We start from the raw sequence: 16,091 nt of genomic DNA, 5'->3' as shown, positions 1-16,091 counted from the left end.
CTCGCTAAGTCCGAACCCACGCTAGTGGCCGTACTCCTGTGAAGTACGTGCACACTACACTGGCGCCCAACGCGGTATCAAAAGCGAGTCAGTACGCCTGTGCGTCTCGGGCTCGCCGCAACATGTCTGCTTCGCGGGATTTTTGTCCGCTGACTTTTCTGGCGGATGCCGCGTTGCACGAGAATGAGGCCAGTGCCTTACGTGTCGCAACCCCCTGTGGGGACGACACAAAGCGCCTGCCAGCTCCGTTTGGAGATGGAGCATCGTTGCGGACTGGGCCCTTTGCCCTACCCGAACGGTGTGCTCAGGCACCTTCGACTGCTGCAGTACCCTTCGAAATGCGTGGCAGTTCGACGGCACAGCGCTTTCCGTCGGTTCCCTGTGGAAGTGACGGGACGCAGGCTCTGGCCTGTGCCGACTTTTGCCCGCCGTCAGCCGTGCAACCGACAGTTCGACCGCACGCTGATCAGGCGCCTGTATTGTCGACGGTAGCCGCAAATTATGTTCGACAGCAGGCAAATCCCGCTAGGAGCCTCTTTTGCTCTGGGAATGGCGCGCAGGGCGGTAGTCCTTTTGAAACCGCTCCACTGATCGAGCTGGGAGACTGTTCACCTTCGCTCGACCGCGCCGCTAACGCACCAACGGCTTCCTGTGAAGCAGGTGCGACTCAGACGCTGCTGCAAAACGCCGTCCAGATGATCCAAGCGCTCTCGGGAGCTGTACAAACGCTTTCGGCCGTTCCGAAACGCGCTCACCCCGCTGTTATGTTGCCTGTGCCAACTTACAGCGGATACGGTGATATGTTCAGCGCCCGAGATTACCTTGACTCTCTGTCACGTTATCAGAGAGCAATGGGTTTGGACGATCAGGAGGCGCTCGGGCACGTTGTCCCGGCTGCACTGACTGATACGGCGGCGAGGTGGTATCGGCTTGCCGGCTACCGAGCAGCAACCCTCGAGGAGTTCCGCGCGGCCTTTCTGCGCGAATTCCTTCCCGCTGACTACGAGAGTAGGATGCGGCGAGAGCTCGAGCTCCGTACACAAGCTCCTGATGAGTCGCTTCAGGAGTACGTACACGCGATGGACGACCTTTTCTCTATCGCTGAGCCCCGAGCCTCGAACGAGGAACGCGTCGAACGGGTGATCCGGCAGGCACATCCGACCTTTTCGGCGTACCTGCGGGGCGGTCGCTTCCGCGATTTGGAGGAGCTGGCCGCCGAGGCAAAGCGCATTCAAGGCGACCTTCTCGCCGCGCGCGCCTATCGCCCGCCGCCGCCAGCCAGCGATGCCCTTGAGCCGCGCTGCGCCTGGCGAGGGGCCGTGCCCCAACAAAAGTCACATGGCGCTGCCTTTGCGGCTGCCGGTGGCTGTGCGTGGGAGTTGAGCGATCGCACTCTTGACCCCTATACGCACGAAAGGCGGGCAGCCTGTGCTGCACCACCTGAAACCCACGCGAAGGGACGCCATCCGACCCAACGCAATGTGGGTGACGCTCGTCGATACGTATCCTTTGATAACGTGGCGAGCCGATCACAGCAGCTCGAGGCTGCTCCGTCTCGTGAAAGAGATCGAGATGGAGTGCGCTGTTTTCGCTGCCGTGAAAGAGGGCACGTAGCAAGGGAATGCACCGGATCTAGGCCTCCTGTGAGGCAGGGAAACGGAACTGCGGGTCGTTCGTGAAAGCACGGGCGGCCGAACCTTTGCTTCTACCCTCTGCGTGCAGGGCAAGCTGTCTTGCTGGTGCGCACGCGCCGTTTATTCCGGTCATTATTGCCGGCCGTGAATTTTCGGCGTTGCTGGACACGGGCGCTAGCGCTTCGTTGTTCGGCGCGCAGGTATTGTCCCACTTGCAGAAGCATTCGGTGCGCTTGCGGGACTGCCGAACGACATTCACTCTTGCAACAGGCGTGGCCCATTCGGCTGGCGCCGCAAGGTTGACTGTCAGATGGGGAGATCGAATGAGACGCGCGCGTTTTGTTCATCTCCCAGGGCTCAATGTTCCTGTGATTCTCGGTCGGGACTTTCTTTTGAAGACCGGGATCGTTGTGGACATTGCGAATGGCGGCTATCGTGATGGGCCCTTTTCCCAACTCAAGCCGTTCATCAGCCCGCCGGCGCTTACTGTTGCCTTTGCCGCAGAAGCGTCGGAAACGTGCCACGCGGAGAGTTCGGGGTCATACCCCTGCTCAACGCAGTCCTCCTCTCACAGTCCCCTTTGGGAACGAGAGGGACGGCACGAACCATGTCGCGCGCAAACTTCGGGGTCATACTCCGGCAGTACGCGCTCGTCGGCTCGAAACCCCCTTTTGGATCGACCGACACGACACGAAGAGGCACCACATCCTTTGATCGCCTGTGCGACTCATTTGGATGATACACAGAAGGCTCGTCTGTCGGCACTTTTACGCCAACACGATGAGCTCTTCACCGATCAACCGGGCTGTACCGATTTTGTGAGCCACGTGATCGAAACTGGCGACGCGCTCCCTTTGAAGTGTAACCCCAGGCCCGTCAGTCTCGCCAAAAGGCCGATTATCGACGGCTTGCTAGACGACATGCTATCGGCAGGCATTATTCGCCGTTCGTCTAGCTCCTGGGCGTCTCCACTTGTGTTGGTGCCTAAGAAAGACGGCAGTCATCGCCTGTGCGTCGACTATCGCCGTCTGAACGGAGTGACTCGTAAGGATGCCTATCCACTCCCTACGATAAGCTCCATCGTAGGAAACCTGGGCGAGGCACGGTACTTTACCATGCTTGACGCCTCAAAAGGTTACCCACAGGTCCGGATGGGTAAGCGTGACCAGTGCAAAACTGCTTTCACGTCTGTTGTGCCAGAGCAGGTGACCGAACGTCGAAGCAGGGATCAACCCCTGCATGCTTTGTCTGCAATCCGGGGAAAACGGCGTCTTCACCCGGCCGGCCCCGTCAACTGACGCCAGTCGTTCTTCAAAGCTGCCCAGCTATGGAAAGGCTGCTCAACTCCTGCGGTGTAAAGGAGGTTCAACACCTGCGTGCGGCTTCTGGCAGCGCGTCGCAATTTAGAGAACTTGAATAGGAGCCAACACCTGCGTGCGGCTTGTGGCAGCGCGTCGCAATTGATACTTCTGGCAGCGCGCCGCAGTTTGGAGAACTTGGATAGGAGCCAAACACCTGCGACCGGCGGACAGTCAACAGGACAATGGACGGCTAGACGATTTAAGGCCGTGCCGGTCCGTGGAACGGGGAGAGAAGGAGGAACGAGAAGGAGAACGACTCGAACGGAGTCGAACCAGCCGACGTGGTCGGGCTGGCAGTCATGTTGCCTAGTAGCAAAAATATGTAAATAGTTGTACATAAAATCTTTTCCTTCTTCACCTTGCCATTACTGACTACTCCGAGCACGATAGCGATGGGCCACGCTACCCCATTCCTAACAGTGGTGGCAGCGGTGGGATGCAACGACCTCGGATCCTACGCCGCGCACCCGAAGGGCCCTACTCCAGTCATAACACGTCCCACAGAGGGTTGTTCGAGTTCACTCGGATGCCCTTTGGTCTTTGCAATGCTCCTGCGACGTTTCAAAGACTCATGGACCGCGTCCTCGGGGAAGCAAAGTGGTCTTACTGCTTGTGCTACCTCGACGACATCGTGATTTATTCACGAACCTTCGAAGAACACTTGGCCCATGTTGCCGATGTGCTCGAGAGGGTGCGGGCTGCCGGGATGACGTTAAATCCTGCAAAAGCCCAATTAGCGCAGACCCGTATTCAGTTACTCGGGTTTACGCTGGGCGAAGGCTCCATTGAGCCGGATCGGGAGAAACTTCGAGCAATCCTCGATTTCCCCGTGCCCAAGGACGTACGTGGCCTTCGCCGCTTTGTGGGAATGGTTAACTTTTATCGTTCCTTCATACCGTCCTGTGCCCGACTGCAGGCGCCCTTGACCAAGCTCTTGGGTAAGTCTGCTGTTTGGCAATGGGGACCTGAGCAGCAAGAGGCGTTTTGCCGACTGTCTAGCGCCATTGCGGAGACAGCGCAGCTCAGACTCCCCGACCTGACCAGACCGTTCGTTGTACAGACTGATGCGAGCGATCTGGGATTAGGAGCCGTTCTCCTACAGGAATACGATGGCGTGTTGCAGCCATTGGCCTTTGCCAGCCGCTCCTTGGTACCCGCGGAGAAAAATTATTCCGTCACCGAAAAGGAGTGCCTCGCCATCGTGTTTGCACTGCGGAAATTTGACGTCTACCTTGATGGGACGAAATTCGCGGTGCAAACGGATCACAGTGCGCTCAGCTGGCTGATGCGGCTCCGTGACCCTGCGGGCAGGCTGGCGCGCTGGGCTCTCCTGATACAGCACTATAATTTTGCAGTGCAGTACCGAAAGGGGAGCACCACCGTGGTAGCTGACGCGCTATCTCGTGCCCCATTGTCTGCCGAGAACTTTGATTCCGGTGCGACAGCCGCTAGCGGTGCCTTTGCAAAAGCAAGCGGTGGGGGCGAAACAGCGGCTTCGCCGCCGTTCGGCGAAAGGGGCGAGTCCGCCGCATTCGGACGAACCCTGGCTGCTATCCAGGCAAACAGCGCTCCGCGAAGCCGGCCAGCGGGTGAGCTCTCCAAAGGCCACGATGCCGAGAGCGAACCCGTGACGCCGACGCAAGCGGCGGTTGCTGTGGTCCTGAGTGGGCGCGATACCAGGTTCCCCTTTGGGAGAATAGGAATCGCTTTCAGCAGACAAGAGCTACTGAAGGCTCAGCAAAGTGATCCGTTTTGTCGCGAAATGTGCGACGGTCTCAGGGAGACGGAGCGCCGTTACGCTGCTTGCCCTGCAGCGGGCGCGGATAGGGGGCTGGAACCAGCGTGTGTCGCTGAGTCCCCGGCGGATTCATATTTGCTGGACCATGACGGGCTCCTGCTGAAATATATAGCCACCGATGACGAGTCTATCGATCCGTTTAAGGTGGTTATGCCCAAAAGTCTGAGAGTCGCCCTGTTGCGATCCTCTAACGACGAACCCATGGCCGGTCACCTGAGTGGCTCCAAAGTTTTCGCAAAACTGAGCAAGACGGTGACCTGGCCCGGCATGAAGCGTGACATTTATCGCTATTGCCGTTCCTGCCACGTCTGTCAAACGGTGAAGTCTAGGGGTGGCAAGCCACCTGGTCTGATGAAACCGATTGTCAGTGAGCGTCCGTGGCAAGTGGCCACCTGCGATCTAATGGGACCTTTTCCCAGAAGTAAGCAGGGGTTCATTCACCTCATGGTAGTCGTGGATCACTTTTCGAAGTGGGTGGAATTGTTCCCTCTTCGGAAGGTGAGAGCGAGGGCGGTGCTCGAGGAGCTGCAGGAAGTGTTTTGCCGGTTCGGCTTTCCGGAAAGGCTCATCACTGACAACACTTCGTATTTCACCGCTCGAGTGTTTGGTGTCACGTGCCGTTCCCTCGGAATTGATCACTGCACCACTTCACCCTACCATCCCCAGTCCAATTTGACGGAGCGCGTCAATCGTACGCTCAAACCAACGTTGGCGGCCTTTGCCGAAAGTCAAAAGGACTGGGCAGACCATTTGAGCGAGCTCGCGTTCGCCATTCGAACATCCGAGAGTCGCTCGACTGGTTTCTCGCACGCCTTCTTAAATTTTGGAAGGGAGTTGGCAAATCCGGTGACCAGTGTCATTCAATGCCAGCTCGGGGACGAGGAGAAGCAGGCAGACTGTTCTGCGTACGCGTCACAGCTTCGGGACCGGCTTTGTCGAGCTTTCTGTAAAGCAAGGCAAAGTTTGGCGTCGTCTAGGGCTCAGCAGAAGGCCCAATATGACCGCAAGCATCGCGACCTAGCATTTGAGGTGGGTGATCTTGTCCTGAAGCGCAACCACGCCCTTAGCAACGCGAGTAAGGGGTTCTCAGCCTCGCTCGCTCCTAAGTGGCTTGGTCCGTACCGAGTGGAGAAAGCTTGGACTCCACTCGCGTACTTGCTGAAAGATCCCATTTCGGGAAAACTCAGCCGTGCCCATATCGCAGACCTGAAAGCCTTTGCATCACGGTCTGACGAGCTTGCGCCAGCGCCCTGTGGTACTTCGCGCAAGCAACGGGGCACACCCGGTGCGGCGGACCGCATTCGGACCCCGCATCGGTATAATCTGAGGAAGCGGTCACCTTTGTGATTTCGCGCCGGACGGCGGACTCTGTTTTCCGCAACCGAAGGCCCTCACTAACTTTCTAGCCTCAGTATGCTAGCTTCTTTGCGGCCAGTGCTCGCAAAGAAATCGGCCCGCCCAGTTTGCTGCTAGTGTTTTCTGTTTTATTTGAATACTCATGTGTATTTAATACGTTTTTTCGGTTGTGTTTGCCGCATATTGACTGTCATTTTGTTCTCTTTACTTTCTTTTCGGTGTTTTATTTCTTGTGCCTGCGGAAGGATTCGTGACTAGCGGTGCTTTGCGGGGGGGAGAAGAACGAAGGACGCTTTGCGCCTTCCCACGCGAGCGCGCGCGGTTGGCGACATGACACCGTGAAAAGTGAGGCGCAGTGGCCTTGGACGGCGAACTCGGGCTGCGCTTGGTGAAAGCGCTGCTATGTGCAGTGACGTGTGTGTGTGCGTGCGTACGTGCGTGGTGCATTGGTGCGTGCCTGGAAAGAGTGCGCGTGGTGAATTCACCTAATCTACGTGGACACTCGGGTCAATGACCCGCTGACGCCGGACAGACCAGCGGTGCTCTGCTCTCGGCCGTCGTCGAGAAGCCTGGCTGCCCTCTCCATCATGGCTCCTGCGCTAGGCCAGGTGGCATAGGATGCCTCGCAGCCAGTTCGGGTCGGCCTTATTGATTCCAAAAAAGGGCCGGCTGTCCCAGCGAGGTCTCCCGTTATTCCAGCCGAAAAATCCGGTACCTTCGCACCACCACCGAAGTGGCGTTCGTCGGACTCAGGCTAATCACCAACAAGAGCGACGCGCCATCGGTGAGCCCGCTCGCGGTGTGAGGACTGCAATGAAGCCTCCTGCCTCCGCCTCCCCTCCGCGCTGTGGACGCTCTTTCGCGCAAGCATCACGAACACTTGCCTTAATTTTCTTTACCTTCCTTCCGCAGCGCCATTTTATTGTATTATGTGTTTCAAGCGTATTGTCTTTTGTTATTGATTTTTCTCGCACTATAATGTATTCTTTTTCTTAGCAGCAGCTTCAGGGCTGGACATGAGGCTAGTGGTTGCTCATAGCAGTGTTATTTTAACTGCATGGGTGACCGCCGGCTGCCTTGGCAGACCGGTAAAGGGCAAATTTAGGAGAGGGGGATGTGGGGATTGAGGCTTGCCCGTCGCCATTGCGCTGGTTTTCGCCTATTTCTGCCATCCCCACGTCCGATCATGCCGTTCCTCTCCTCCGCCGTCTTACGGCGCTGGGCGAGCCGGGAGTGACGTTAACCTCCTCTCTCCCGGCGCCGGACCTCGACGGGGGGCGCTGCGCTCGTGTTTCGCGTCTCGCGAGACGTTTCGTGCAGCGGGGGGGAGAGACCCTCTCTGGACCTCGTAGGGTAAGCACGTATTTTCTCTCCCGTCCGTCGGCTCCTCGTTTGGGCTCGCTCGGACGGAACTCGCTAACGGTGCCTTGCGCCAGCGGCGAGCGCTTACCTTACGTTGTCCTTTTCCGAACGCTAGGCTGAAGAGCGGTGCGGTGCATTCGCGCGTGGTCGTACTACGCCGAAACCGTGCTTATCGAAGCCAACGCGAGCGGAGTTTGCCTTCACTCGAGCGATCGGGCCCTGTGGTCGCGGATCGTAAGAGTACGCAGCATAGTCGCGAGAGACCCGTTTTCTCTCAGCGGCGTGTCGCCGTGAGCCCGTTGCCCGCGGAGACGTGCTAGCGGCACCCTTTGTGTTGTATTTTCGCCCGTGGCGTGGCGAAGCCTGTTTGCTTCTCCCGCCGCCTTTGGGAGCGGGCGTTGTACGGCGTTTTGTGGTGTTGCCGCAGGCAATAAACTGTTGCGGATCTCGGGAGCAGTACTGTGTACTTGCCGCGTTGCGCTCGGCGCCTTTGCGCTCGAACGTACGTGTGCAGCGGCGCGCTAGTTCACGCGAGGCGACGGCAGACGCGGTCCTGTCGCTCGCTAAGTCCGAACCCACGCTAGTGGCCGTACTCCTGTGAAGTACGTGCACACTACAACTGCGACGTTTTTACGTCCTTTCGGCGAGGAGCCATGCGTTTCTACCGTGACTGCGGGCACGGGAGCAACAAACGACAATTTCAAGTTTTCCGCCGCGGCCGTCCGGTGGCGCTGCCTGTTCGGTTTCCGTAGAATAGTTACTGTATACCTAAAGGTAGCATATACAGTAACTCTAGGTTTCCGCTTGGCGTACCAAGGTACCAAGGCGTACCACGATGGCACTGTACTGCGAGCACAAGGGCGAAATCTCCGCGGAGCCACTATACGATAATAGTGTCGGCAGTACGCTGCTCTTTGAGGCTCGGGCGGGAGCGCTTCGCACACTGTCCTACCGGCGACACTTTGACGCCAATCCAGACGTACAGATGGCACTTTGCAGGGTCTGCGGGAGCGAGGAGGAGACGACAGAACACATACTTCTCAAGTGTACGCAACTGACGCCACGACCAACAGAGCTAGGGCACCACGCTCCCACATGGCACTGGGATTTGAGTCATCTGAGGACCGACGCTACAATGCAGTATCGGTTGCAAAGGCCCGTCTACGAATGTGGTGGACATTAGTGAGACGATGACTGCAATCTCCGCCCCGTTCTGTCTTAGCTTTCCTTCTTTTTTGCTTTTTTTTTTCTCTTTTTCTTCTCCGGCTAGGACGCGATCATGAGTCCACCCGATCTAAAGGGCACGGCCACAACTCATCATCAACTCATCATCAAGCTGCAGCGCACTAGGCCTTATATATAGAACGCGTGCAAGAAAAGTAATCAGCACGTTACGTAGCAGACCGCGTTTTTCTCGCGTACTCACTTCACGCGTCGGACGGCACGTATCCAGCGGCTCCATCGCTCCACTTCGTACGGCTTTCAGGGGAACCGCTAGAATCGCGCATTAGGATCCTTACCCTCATGTTCGTGGCAATTAACCACGCAACAATAACAGCGGCGACCGCGCTTCGGGACCGCGCGCTGCTCAGAGCCGTCGCCCGGTCCGCCTGCTTTCGGCACGGTTTCTTGAGGCAGGGATCGCTCGTCAAACATGTCAGGCTTTGCAGGCATAGCGGACAAGTTTCTGCGTACGTTTTAAGCACTTTTTGAGTCTGAAAACAACGCGCAAAATTAAGTAAAACGCTCAAAGCAAGTGAGAACTGTGTAACTCACCGGTCGGCGTCCATTTTTGACTACCCAACCAACTTCGGCGCACGCCACCAGGCTCCGCCACAGTACTCAAAACTCCAGCGCATCAGCCCTATCTGGTCCACGACCTCGTGATCTGGTCAACGCCAGGATCCACGCATCTGCGACTGGAACTTCACCACTGAAGACACAGTCACATTGCCCGAGTTTACGCTTATCGGTGATCATTCTCAAATACTTTTTGTTCGTCCGCATGCCTTTGCAGATTGTGGCTGTACTGGAGAATAAAATTCGAACGGCTGATGGCGGCCCCTGTCGGAGCAGACATCAACCACTCTACTCGCTTCGTTTCTGTTGCCAGGCGGCACGCGCTGCCGGGCGCATTCGACAGAGCTCAACTACAGTGTACTAGAATTCTTTTCTAGTACACTGTAGCAAACTGCAGCCAGCCCTATTCTAGTACACTGTAGCTCAACCCCTCAAGTGCACTCATAAGGGCACGTCAGTCGCCAGCGACGACATTGTTTTCGATGAGTTGAGAGGGCGAGGCAGTGGTAAGAAGGAGGGTATACATATTGCCGCGACATCTTGGCTGCATTCAAATAACGCGCACATCCCCATGCATACAGGACACGCATGCGCGCCGTATAGGGAACCCAAGCTCAAGTTTGCGGCGCGATGACAGCGCCGCGCTGGGCGCGCGCTGCGGTTCTGTCGGAAAGCTCTGGAGCTTATGCGCGGCCGACTCAGCCCCTTTCACGGTAGCGGTAGCGCACGTGCGCACGCGTTCTTGTCAGCTCGGCACGTTGAACCGAGAGGCTTGCTGTGCGAAGCTGCGCATTTCCGCGATATGGCAGAAGCGACCCCACGAAAGTGGACGTGAGGTCGGAAGTATTCCTGTGTCGTGGGCTGCCACAACAGTGCAGACAACACCAAGACACGCGATTTACGTGTGAAACTGTATTGTTTCCCGGTCGTGTCGCACGAGAAATAAAGGCGGCAAGCGTGGATAGCTGACAGCGATGTCTCACTTTCAATTTTGGTTGTCTGAGTTCATCGCTTTTGTTCGTTTCGACTACCTGAATCGGTAAGTAACGCGGCGCGTGCATGCAGCGACTACAGTAATGATTACACGCTGTCTTCTCGCATTGTGAAAGTCCAGTTACGGTTGTAGGTGAAACAACTTTGTGTTTTCATTCCTCGTGTTCGTGAGACCTACCCGTCGTTGTTGAACGTTCACACTCGCGCTATACCGTTAGCGTTGCGCGGTTGGTTGAATTCAACTGAACTCGGCACATTGTCAGAAGTTCGGCGCCTGCAATTCACGCGTCGGGAAGGCTGCTTTATCACGCCGGAACGGACGTCCGTGATTCAGCAAGCTTTGACATCGTTCTGCAGGTTTGCTTTGTTTTTGTCACTTTATTAGTGTGATATATATTTGAGCCGCTAAATACAACTGGCACTTAATACATGCTTTGCAATTGCAACCTTGAACTTCTGACTTTGTGCGATTTTGTAGCCGCGTTCGCGCAGCAGGTTATATACGCCTGTCAAGTCGATATCGTAAAAAGAGACTGCAAGCATGACTCGTACGAGAGCCGAAAAAACGAGGCGAGCAGTTCATCTTGCTTCACAGTGGTTAAAGCTCAGCTAGCTGCCTCGCGTCTTAATCGGCGGGTGATTCTCCAGCGGCACGGAGGACTTAACTCAAACCTTCTCAGGAAACAGGGCCATGGCCGTGTTATTTCTTTTTTTCGCACGCCGCAAACGTTTGTTCACGAAAGTACACGGCTGCTACTGTTAAGCATGCCATATCAAAACAACAATCATATGATTCGTAGTCCACACCGCAGAACATCCATAGCGTGTACGGCTTCATTTCGGAATGCATGTGGACCATTACTCATCTTTAACATAACAGAATGAGACTTACCTCGAGGTATACGTCCTACACGGTGTAATCGCGACTTGGGAAATGCATTTCGCTTTGAGTCGGGCGTCGTTGTCGTCGATCGTCTGCTCTTCACCGTTAACGTGATTGACGAGCCTTTCTCCTTTTATCTAGTTCGCTTTTCGGAAGTGCTTGTCCAGCTGTGAGATCTTTTTGAACCCGCACTGCAGGCGGTACATTGTGAGGCGCCGCGAGAGCTCTGCACGTGCACAGAAGCGAGCGGCAACGCGGTGGAGAGAAGGGAAAACGCTCGCTGCTTACACCCCAGTTTCTCTTTTTTTGCCAGAGATGGCGCTGCCTGTCAAGAGCAGCAGCGCCGCTAAGCGTTGCTTGGGAAGCCTATTGTCGTGCCGCGCAAAGACCATAGTGGCACGCGCACCTGGTCGGACCTGGCTCGCATGCGTCACGCGCTCGGGACTTCTGATGAAAACTTCACGCCAAGGGGAACTCAGACGACGGATGCCGCCACTATGACTAGTCAGGCAACACCGTCACAAGTGGTCGTCAATCAACCGCACAAGCCGCCAGTATTCCATGGCGACTCGTCTGAAGACGTGGACGACTGGTTGGACCTCTTCGAGAGAGCACGTGGCGAACTTGAATGGATGGGACGAGAGGGAGAAGCTTCGTCGCGTGTACTTTGTTTTGGAAGACTTTGCAAAGACATGGTTTGAGAACCATGAGTCCTCTTTTTCTACGTGGGAGGAATTTCGACGCCAAGTGCTGTCTACTTACGCCAGCACAGACCGCAAGGAAAAAATCACAGCATATCCACGGAGTGAATGATGATGAGTGGGCGAAGCTGCGGAGGTTCATCGGTAAACCGTGAATCTTCCGTGAATTCTGCCCAGTACATCATCACCTACGTGAGATCGGGCGCGTTTATACTAAAGGTTCGATGAGTTATGACGAGTTGCAGCTCACTTTAATTTTACATGTACGCTGTGAATTTTCATTGTTTAGAAAACCATTGCTTTAGAAACATCTGGCGTCTTTCCGTTTTGCTTTTAGAAAACATCTGGCGTCTTTCGTTGGTTTATTTCATCAATCAACGGCGTTTTGAACAAAATTTTTATTGTTTAATCACGCACAGGAGAAATCTCACCAGGCACTACCTTGGAGGTAAACAATGGCTGCTAATGGCAATGAGAGACAGAAGAAGTCGGCTTTTAGCTAACACTTACACTTCTACTAACGTTTCCTACTGGAACATGCCAATGGCTGCTAATGGGGAATGAGAGACAGAAGAATTCGGCTTTTAGTTAACGCGCACGCTGCGAAGTTTTTATTGTTCAACAACGCACAGGAGAAATCTCCCACCGGCACCACCTTGGAGGTCAAGATCTGGTACTAGCGTTAAGACTGGTTACGCACTACGACGGGGACGAACGGGTGCCGCTTTAAGGGGCTTCGCCCCTAAAAGGCAGAGGCTGCTCTTCATGCAGGAAAGCTTTAATTGGCAAGTGTCCCGCCTTTTGGCGGCAGGCTACCCTTCGCAGGTCATCGTAGCAGTCGCCGAGTCGCTCTTGCAAAGAGTCAAACACGGAACAGAAAGGGTAGGGGATCGGGGGTTGAATGGGAGACCACTGGTCATGCCATACGTGCACACCCTGTCGCACGGTCTCAAGAAGGTGGCAAACCGGCATGAAGTGCCTCTGGTGTTTTCTGCCCCTAATAAACTGCAGAAACTTTGCCCTCGAATTTGCGCTCAAAGCAAACGAGGTTCCTTTCGTCGAATGCTCTGTTGGAGTTGTTTACTCTATTCCCATGTCCTGTGGGAAAATGTACATCGGCCAATCCGAAAGATACGTCAATGACCGACTTAAGGAGCACGCACTAAGTGCAAAAAGGAAAGAGGACAAGTATGCGCATCTGGTCGCGCACATTTCTGCATGTGGGTGCGAGCCGATTTTCCGAGACACTCGGCTCGCTTTAGAAGCGTTTTTTATCAAAAAGAATGATGGCGCTTGTATAAGTGAGGCTTCGATATCCTTGCATGCTTCCGAATTTGAATTTCCGCAAGGCTCCCTTTGACATGCGCAGTTGTAACTCGCTTCTTGTTTTATGGCAGGTGTTATCGCATTTTGGTTTTTTTTTTTGTATTACACTTGATTTCTTGTGCTCTATGTTCCAATGTGAAGTTGCGCACGCGCGACACCATGATTATATGTATTTAAACTAGGTGGGTGTGACGAAAATAAACAGTTGTTAGTAGCGCCAGTCCTTTGTCTGTTCTCCTCTTTGTGTGCTCGTCAATTTTAGCGCTTATTCTTTCAGAGTTCACTACCCTATCTTCTGTTCCGAATTCCACAACCGCACACTTCAAGATAATTGGTCGATATTTCATAGCAAGCTTAGTGAACTTGCTTCTAAACATATTCCTGTTATAACTGTCCGGGCCAATCATCATAAACCATGGTTCACAAAAAAAGTTAGGAACCCTAAAAAACAAGAAGAAAAGGCTATTCTGCTCCGCAAAACAACACAATTCTCCTGTGATGTGGAGCAAATATTATGAGGCAGAGAAAGACTACCTCTTAGCTGTTAGTCGCGGAAAATGCTCCTTTTTCCATGATACCCTACCCAGTGTACTAAATAACAACCCCCAAAAATTCTGGCAAATCTTGCAACCCAAGGTACCTGAAACTATCATCCTCACAGATCGCAATGACTTAGTGATCACTGACCAAGAGTGTGCCGATGCGTTTAACGTCGCGTTTTCATCTGTCTTTATTACTGAACCTGCCACTCCCGGTCCGTTACCGCCTGCACATTTACAGTCTGCCATGCCACCCATCGAATTCGCCGAACATGGCATAATGCTAATCCTATAAAAACTAAAGTTATCGTCAGCATCCGGGGTAGACGGTCTCAATTCTAAACTGTTGAAAAATACAAAACATGTGTGAGCATCTTACTTGAAACTAATCTTCGCTCAGTCTTTATCATCCTATTCCCACCTACTGGAAAAGCAGGCAAGTCGTTCCGATTTACAAATCAGGAAATAAAAATTCACCTCTTAACTACCGGCCAATCTCCCTTACAAGTGTACCCTGAAAGATAATGGAACACGTAATCTACACCCAAATCATGCACTTCCTAGACACCGCAAACTTCTTTCACCCTGCCCAACATGGCTTTCGCAAATTCTTATCACGCAAAACGCAACTTGCCATCTTCACCCATGACTTGCACATTATAACCTTGAGTCTAGAAACACCCAGGTTGACGTTATTTTTCTCGATTATGCAAAAGCACTTGACAAATTACCTCATCAACGGCTATTACTAAAAATATCCCGGTTGAACTTGCCCCCAAACATTCTAAACTGGATTGCTGAATTTCTCTCTAACCGCCATCAGTCAGTGCATGTCAATAATCGTACATCCGCACCCCTCCCCGTAACGTCTGGTGTCCCACAAGGAAGTGTCCTGGGTCCCCTACTCTTCCTTATTTACATTAACGACCTTCCCCTCCATGTCTCTTCTCATATCCGTCTGTTTGCCGATGACTGTGCCGTATATCGCGCAATTAATAACGACTCTGATCACAGCAAGACGACCTTAACAAACTACAACACTGGTGTAACGACAGGCTCATGACCCTTAACCTCAATAAAGTGATGTGTTTCACTCGCCGCCATCAGCCCTCCTATATACTCTATAACATCAGCAATACTCCCTTAGAAAAAGTAAACTCATTTAAGTACCTTGGTGTCACCCTTTCATATGATTTAGATTGGTCTGTTCATGCGTCGCGCATTACTGCCTCAGCCAACCGAACCTTGGGATTCTTAAAACGTCACGTCATGCACCCCCTCACGTCAAACTACTAGCAGTTAAAACACTTGTACGTTTGAAACTTGAGTATGCATCCCCGATATGGTCCCCACATCAAGCATATCTCATCAATGCACTCGAATCAGTCCAAAATCACGTGGCAAGGTTCATTCATTCATCGTACTCTTATCACACAAGCGTATCACTACTGAAGGCACGATCCGGCTTAGATTCATTGTCATCCCGGCGCCGCATTGATTCACTAATCCTTTTTCACAAGTTCTATTACAGCTCGCTTCATCAGACACCATACATCTTGGCCCCACCCCCACGTCTTTCCCCTGGGCATCACTTACAAGTAACCCGTCCACGCAGCCGCACTATGTACTACGTTCTCGGCCTCCTTTTTTTGCCGTTCATCGACTGAGTCGAATGGCCTGCCTCATTCTATCGTTGATATCGCCTGCCCATCATCATTTGCTGAAAAGCTTAAGCACTAATTTATTCTTATGTTTATATGTGGTTACCAGTTATATGCAAATGTGGTTATTGTGTATATTTTATGAATGTACATATTATTATGTATAATTTTTGTGTATGTTTAATTGTATATATATTATTATTATGTATATATGTCACCCAATTGTACACCCACCCCTTATGTAATAACCCCCTTGAGGGGGCCTTCAAGCAAATAAAAGTGAAGTGAAGTGAAGTGAAGTTCTACATCCCCATTGTCAACCAAGCACCCATGATTTCTTTTCGTCTAAGGGCTGCCGATAGCAGTGCAACAGATTGTGGGAACCCTGGTGCCATTCAGGTGTGAAATAGCACCACAAATATTTTCAGGTGCGAATGACTCAGGCAAAAAAAAAACCTGAGCAACAGGGCCTTTTTAAAGGGCCACTAAACAGGCTCCGGTATTTTTTTTTTTTATACCTCTAAAACAAGCTTGCTATTTGTGAAGAAGGCTGCAGTGATCACATTTTGTGAATATATCACAGTGCTGTGTGCCGCGCAGATGCTCCACTTAAGCAAAAGATCCCCACGCCCTTCTCTTGCGCCTGCCCGACTAGTCCTTTCGGCCACGCAGTGACG

At 53.2% G+C, this 16,091-nt stretch overlaps 1 protein-coding gene across 1 annotated transcript in view; it reads right to left on the bottom strand.

Moving 5' to 3' along the window:
- The window catches only part of LOC119395618 (ribonuclease ZC3H12A), a 310,368-nt gene that overhangs the window by 84,890 nt on the left and 209,387 nt on the right, over positions 1-16,091 (bottom strand). The window lies entirely within an intron of this gene.

The sequence above is a fragment of the Rhipicephalus sanguineus genome, chromosome 6 (assembly GCF_013339695.2).
Source record: "Rhipicephalus sanguineus isolate Rsan-2018 chromosome 6, BIME_Rsan_1.4, whole genome shotgun sequence".
Classification (NCBI taxonomy): Eukaryota; Metazoa; Arthropoda; class Arachnida; order Ixodida; family Ixodidae; genus Rhipicephalus; species Rhipicephalus sanguineus.
The sequence above is the reverse complement of the archived record's forward strand: the minus strand, read 5'-3'. Positions and strand labels throughout refer to the sequence as shown.